The following is a 7,393-nucleotide window of genomic DNA, read 5'->3' on the forward strand; positions in this document are numbered from 1 at the left end:
GTGTACATAATGGGACTTTAACATTTATCAATCTTGCAGCATTAAAACAAAAAACATCAAATTTAACGATATATCCAAGTTGCCAAATCTGTTCTTTTTCCTCTAGAAAACGTTGTGGGTGTTAAACTTTGCAAAGTACTGTAATATAACTTGGCAGAATTTGGAAGACTTTCATTTCTTTTCGTATCAAATTTTCAAATGGATTTGTCGTCCCAAGTGGTGATGGAAAATGTTCATCATTGATTGCTGAGAAAACATTTTAGGTAACCAGGATTGGTTTTATACAAAGCTGTAACTAAGGCAGCATGGTAAGCAATTTTGGGGGAGATTATTTCATATGGAGTCAATTATTTTTCAATTTATTTTCTTGTCCTGTCACTGTTGTGCCATTTTATATATTCATGGACAACTAAAATGAGATCAAGACATGATTTGTGCAAAATCTCATTGTAATGAATGGGGGGGGGCACAGAAAAGACTGCATCAAGAAAACCCCCACCCCAAAAGAGAAAGCTCCTTGCTCAAGAAACCTAAACATTGGCAAACAAGTTCTAACCTAAAGCTCTCAACGGTCTGACTTAAGTGTTTCCCTTATGATGGTGGTAACTGGGCAATTTTAAAATGTCAGATGGTGTGTTACCTTTGGAAAAGTCTCATCTGAACCTCCCAGGGCATATAGATAATTATATTACACGAGCTTGCTCATACTAATTTGTAACATTTATTTTCATCAGATGAACAATGTAATTTTGTCTGGTTTACTACAAACACATTGAGTCGCCTGGTGGTTGCATCAATTAAGGCAGAAAATACAGGACACAAGATCCTAAAAACGAGAAATGGTTTATACTGTGAATTGGGTAGCAGAACTCAAGCCATCAAGTTTAGAGACAAATTTTTAACAAACACACATAGAAAAAATGCTTGATAAATGCAGTCATTAGTCTAGGCAAAGTAGAAATTTCCTCAGGTTTGCTATGAAAGACATGCATTGACAAGAACAGGATTTCAATTGTGTGGAGGGCCAAAATTCCAAACGTCTCCTCCCCCCCCCAGACCGATTTTGTTGGGATATGAACCTCAATGGAATGGACGGACGGTAAATGAATAATGGGTGTGGGTATTGGTTCGTTACTTGCGATTCCCATTTCAAAGTTTAAACTTCAAAATGGTGCATTCTGAGGCATATTGGGACTGCAAGGTTGTGCTAATAAATTAGAATGTTGCAAAAAATATCCTGACTAACTGAAGCTTTGTTTTATCTATGTGTTACATTTTCAAGCTTATATAATTTTTTTCAGGATTTGGGGAGTGATTGAACTAGGACACCTTGTGGACTCTTGATAAAAAGAACCCCAGTTTTGCCTCAATGGATATCAATTAAACGATTGGTGGTGAAAGCACAAGCGGATGTTACCTGTATTTCTGGGGAGTTAGTTTTTCAAGAGCAAAGTTTTTAACCAGAATGGAATTTGGAACGTTGACTTACCTAGCTGCGCTCTTATGTATGAGAATTTCCTTCTCTGTTTTGATGTGACATCTGGTGTTTACATCATCTGCTGCTGCCTGTCCTATGCAATCACTCTCGATATGAGAGCATTCCATTCTCCCAGTAAGTTTGGAAGCAAATTATTTGTGACGTGAGAAGGTCATGATCAGCAACATCCGCTATAAACAAAGTTTGATGAGTTACAATCAAATTTATGACTGCTCATTTATAATTAATGCATCTAATTAGTTGTCGTTTTTGTTGGAAACACTAACAGACATACGTTGCTCACTGTGTGATGCCTTGTTGAAATCTGTGTGCGGCTTATTGAATTAAAAGTGGGTGGAATGGCAGAAATAAATCCTCACTGTCCCAGTAAATGCAGAGCTGTAGGGAGAGAGTCACCAAATTAAAATGCTTCTCGAAACAGATCGTTTCCATTTATCTTGTTCAGGGGTCAGTATAAGCTGGCATCCCAATTTATAAGTGATCCTCTCCAAACATTAAAATGTTTATAACAATTACCTTGCACTTTCCAAAATATGACAGAGAGAGAGAGAGAAGGGGGGAGGGGTAGGGAAGGAAAATTACTGAAAACAATGAAGAAGTAGGGGGAGGGAGAAAGGTGGGTGGGGGGTCTTCTTACAATATTGCTTCAACATTTTTTACAATATGCTAGTTTGCTCTTTCCCTAGTTTTGTATCCTCCGATAAAATAATGGGATGTTTATTCAATATAATACAAATAATATTTATGTTTCATCAGAGTCGAAGCAGATAATTGTTCCTGGCTATAGAATGTGCGCACGTCATCAATTAGATAGTGATCATACTGTAAGGTTGCACGTTGTATTTAGTTGTCAAACTTTTCCAATTATCAAGATTTCTATCCTTGTTTTATACCATGGACAAGCATTGTAAGCCTCCCCCTCTGTCCACACCCATAGTTGTTGTTGATTTGAGTGTTAATTTCATTCTGGGTGTCTTTTCCTATCTGTCTGTGCTTGTTTTAATTCTCTTCTTTGTAATCACTAATTTTATATAAATGCTTAAACTAAAGATAAAATCATCTGCTTTGGGACCAAAAATATCCGGGCCATCCGAAACCATAGTGCCCGTTGGGCTCTTGTTTTCATTAGAAATGAGAATACATTCTTTGTCCCATATTTCCTGGTTCAACCAATTGACAGAGGAGCTGTAGCCCCCTGGCCCTCCCACCTACTCGATAGGCCTGCTAGCCCTCATTCACTTGCACTTGGACAAAACTATTCCTGCGCACCTTCCTCTTACTACTGAGTTGTAATTGCTTGACAAGCTTCTGAAAACTTTAGTTTATAACTTATTTTACTTGACTAACCAGCCCATTGTTTGTTTTTCTGTATTTATCAAGCTAGTCCCTCCTCCTAAACATGTCATGCATCATATCATGTAATCCGTGTACTGATTGTGATGGTCTTATATTCAATGTAGCAGTGGTAAAATTCCTCTTTTGTCAAAAGGTCGTCCCAAGAATGATCTCCTTAGGCTGTGGTTTCTTTGTTAAGCTAAGACTTAAGTCTCTGTCAATGTAATATAGTTCTTACACTGCAGGCAGTGAGTCAATGGGATAGCTACGAAAAGCTGTACGAGGTAAATATCATTGCTTGAAAAACTCATGACAAACGAGAGAGGTACTGTGATAGTACCTGTCAACGTTTTGCGTTAGAGTCGTATATGAAAGAATTCAATATGAAGACACATTCAAGTAAAATTTGGGACTGTTTTAGGTAAACAATTATTACCATTGAAACTAGTAGTTATGTTACCCCCACCCACCCCCCACCCCCAAGAAAAAAATTGGCGATCACGACCGCTCAATAGTGATGCGAAACGATGAATGTTACCATTGGCCCGCGCAGTCTCCTACATTTGACCAAATAGTACGGAAATTTGTTATATTTCATTTCCACTCTTAAAAGAAGATTGCAAAGCCAAAAAAGAGAGTAATGAATAGAGCTTACTTCACTCACCAATAACAAACATATATGTTCGGAGTTCTACTGCTGCAAACATGCAGGAGGAAACGTTGAATATTGTCTCATGTCCAATATGTATGCGCACCTTGAGATTATAGACTTAATGAACTTGTAACCGCTGGATAATATTCAAAGTTGTATTCGTTCGTAGATTTTCCCCTTAGGGGAACTTTATTTATGAAAACATTGGATAGAATACGTTTTATGAAATGAATTCGAACAGTTATATCTCTTGACATCTTAGTTTGATTTTTTTTCTATTATTTTCATTTCGTTTGATTCAGATGTTAATGTACTTATCAATCATTGAGAGAATTAACTTCAGTATTGGGAAGATGAGTGTTGATGGGATTGAAACACTCAAGAAAAAAACCCACGGCGATCATAGAGAAGAACTATATTATACTAACTGTCTTGTGTGCGGAAATTTAAAGAATCATTTGTTGTATCTCGATGGGCGGTTGGGGAGGGGGGGGGGGCGGGAGAAGATGTTCATATGCATTTGTGAAAGTGTATTCAATTAGTATTCTATATTGACTGTATACTGTTACAACATGAATCAATGTTTAAGTCGGATTCAAGAACGAGCGGATGCAGGATTTTATAAAGAAAGTGGTGTGGCCGACCTCCCTCCTCCCCGCCTCCCCCCCTCCCCCCTCCCCCGCCTCCCTCCTCCCCCGCCGAAAAAATAAAGTTGTAGATGGTAAATGGTACTCTGTGATGAATATTTATATGCTATATAATTTATAGGTCTAAAATTAGGTCTTAACGCAAGGTTGTGATAATAACTATTTGTTTGTGTGTTGGGGTTGGAATGGAGGGGGGGGGGGTGTTGACCCCAACCCCCTGGATACGCGTCTGAAGAATAACGTTTTGAAGCATACATGATGATAGTGTCAAATAGGACACATTATGCATATGCCAATACAGAAAGTTTGAAATATTAGTGAAACCATGGGAGTTGTCAGAGACTCTGTGGAATGGCATGTTTTTTGCCAGAGTTGAAATGAGTACGGCGATGAAAGACCAAAATCACATGTAAGGAGATATTTAACCATGCAGGAAGCAACCAGTGCTGGTCTTGTATGCAATGTCATCAATTTCGTCACTGTTCCCTTTCTGTCCATCACTGTAATGTGTGGTTTACTATGATCAGTCTACTTTCGTTAGATATTTTGGTCAGTCTTATTTTCTGTGCGAATAATTTCAAGTGAAATAGTTTCATACCTTCCCTTACGTTGTAGAGAGAAGAAGGGGCGATGGCAAGTTTTGCGAATCCCACAACTTGCTATAACTTATATTGTCAACAAATATATCCTAAAACTTCCAAATCCCAAATGTATCGTTGCGTTATATATATGATCACTGGGTTGTTTAAATTGTTGTGCCTATGTCGATGGTATACAGTTCCCCCCCCCCCGCCCTTTGACGTCACCCCATCCAATGCAACCACAAGGTAGACTTTCCTTCTAAAATGCATCTTCTATCCTAAAATTCCTTCAAAATGCCTTACAGGCAACGTATACTGTTTTAACATGTTATATGCTTCCTTCTCGTCCGGCGATCTCTTTTACTTTTAAAGAATAGTCCAGGTCAAAATTTCTTCTTGATATTTTAAAGTGGAACATAATCTGAGCCTTCTAGTGGAATTTGCATTCAATTCATATGTACCGTGTTTGAGATATTGACAGTTGCAGCTCTCTGATATTCTACCAAAAGTGAACTTGAAGCAAACAGGTGTGATGTCATAGATGCACACTGACAACTCATGACTATTCCTACCGCTGAGCGAAATCTCGTCTTTATCAGCAGATTTATCGGGATATTTGTCTACTCTCGCGGACAGTAGTAAATTATGTAACAGCATCCTCATTAAGTCAATAACTATCGATATTTCGTTTCATATCATTTTTCAAATTAGGGGATTTACATATGTTATTAATTTACCCTAATATGCATCTAAGAACATAAGACGGATAACATAGTCATTTGGATAGTTCTATATACCTTCGGGGTCGATTTTATTGCTGAAGAAAACCTATTATGACTTAAAGGTTTGTTTTAAATATTTAACGTGAAATATTGAATATAAATGAACGTCATCGCTCCTCAATAGGTGGATCATACAGAATAATGTGCGCAGTATAAGTTTACTGTTTGGGAATCAAATTGAGATTCCATGTGCGAGAAATTTAATAACGCATATCTTTTAACGAATAAAAGATAAATTAACGGTAGTATTATAATAATTAACTGGAAATCAGACTTTGTTAATCCCTTTTAACAAGGTTATGCTTATTTACTACCCAATTTACATTTTACAACCTCTTCTATGAGATATTACTTCTCTTTCCTTTGATATATGTTGGCCCCCCCCCACCGACCCCACCCCTGCATCATCGTCGATAACTTCGTGGCAGGGATGAAATAAACATTGCTTAAGAAGTGTCCATTAAGGGGAAATTTGCATCTTATCTTATCGCACAATTATTGATTGATTTAACATGTTTATTAGGTTAAAATATATGCATTGTTCATTTGGACGACATAACTGTACATATAATTACGACGTTAACGGAAATGACGTTTGATGATATCAAATTGAATGTTTAATTTTGTTTATAAAAATCATTAATACTTTTCTTGAAATACAGTCTAAAAATTTTCATTAGAAGTACTTTTGGTAATTTATTTGGTTGGTATGTGTTTCCTTGAATTCGTCAGATGGGAGCGGGTGGGGATGGGCCGGACAGGACAGTGTTATAGCTTATGGGAATATTCATTGGCAATAAACAGGTTGTGACGAATGTTTAAGGGTGGAGAGGGGGGAGGGGGGGACTAGTGGTCGAAGACCGAATTTCATAAACATTGCGTTCCATAACAAATAAATGGAAATTCGTACTTTAATTTGGACAAACATAAAATATAAGTCAAAAAATAGTTACTGCATTTGCAAATGTACCTCTACCAAACTAAGCAGTGACGAAGGAAATCAAGACAGGCATAGCTCCAGTTACCCTACGATGTCATTTTAGACTTGTGCGAGTCGTTTAGTTTGTTTACGGTTGAACAGTCAAAACACATATCATATGAATGGTGTGTATTTTGGACGGGAATATCCCTTTAAAACTAGTGCTGCCTGCCACGACAATATCCCTGATTATTGTTTCCAGCCACTGGAATATCCCCTTAAAATAAGTGCTGTTTGCAACCGGAATGTTTCATACAGGTGTCGCACCACAATTAATTGTTCCGTTGACTTACACACTAAACTCGCCGGTCACTTTCAAGACACGCCAAGCATACAGAGACGTTTGCAGCTGACATATCCTACTCACCACATGATACCTGAGTCCTTGTTCTATCATGGCCCTTGCAAATTTCCGTATCATGACCGTTTAGATTTTGAGCTAGAAGAGGAGCAAGTTTAGCAAACTGAATACCAACCCTTCCAATTGCTCGCTCGGAGTAATATCGACATTTAACCAAAGAAGTGCTAAAATGGTTTATGTCACCTTCAATCCTCCCTATTTTAACACCATCTGTACTTAAAATTATGCTCTTTCACAGACAAAACAATGATGGTAATTAATAATACGCTAAAAGAAACATTACATGTAGGCAAGTTCCGGTTAACTTATCGAGCTGATGCACACTACTCTAATCAGGGAGTTGTTCCATAACAATCCCTGCTGCAACCATCACGCGAATATCCTAGTGTTATCTGCCATGGAAATGTCCCTTTAGAAAATAGTGTCGTCTGCCACTCCGAAATATGCCCTCAAATTCCCTCAATACTAATATTTCCCTCTAACGGAATATCCCTTTCAATCTAAAATTAAATACAACAAAGTTGCCTTCAAGTTGCCACAAATTATTTTGGTATTACA

General features: G+C 37.7%; 1 long non-coding RNA gene across 1 annotated transcript; it reads left to right on the plus strand.

The window, feature by feature from the left end:
* The first annotated feature begins 618 nt into the window (after positions 1 to 618).
* Positions 619 to 6,169, plus strand: LOC139979216 (uncharacterized). Its single transcript, XR_011797126.1, has 2 exons — positions 619 to 756; positions 816 to 6,169. It is a non-coding gene; the product is annotated as an uncharacterized lncRNA (long non-coding RNA).
* Positions 6,170 to 7,393: the final 1,224 nt, after the last annotated feature.

The sequence above is a fragment of the Apostichopus japonicus genome, chromosome 13 (genome assembly GCF_037975245.1).
Source record: "Apostichopus japonicus isolate 1M-3 chromosome 13, ASM3797524v1, whole genome shotgun sequence".
In the NCBI taxonomy this organism is placed as follows: Eukaryota; Metazoa; Echinodermata; class Holothuroidea; order Aspidochirotida; family Stichopodidae; genus Apostichopus; species Apostichopus japonicus.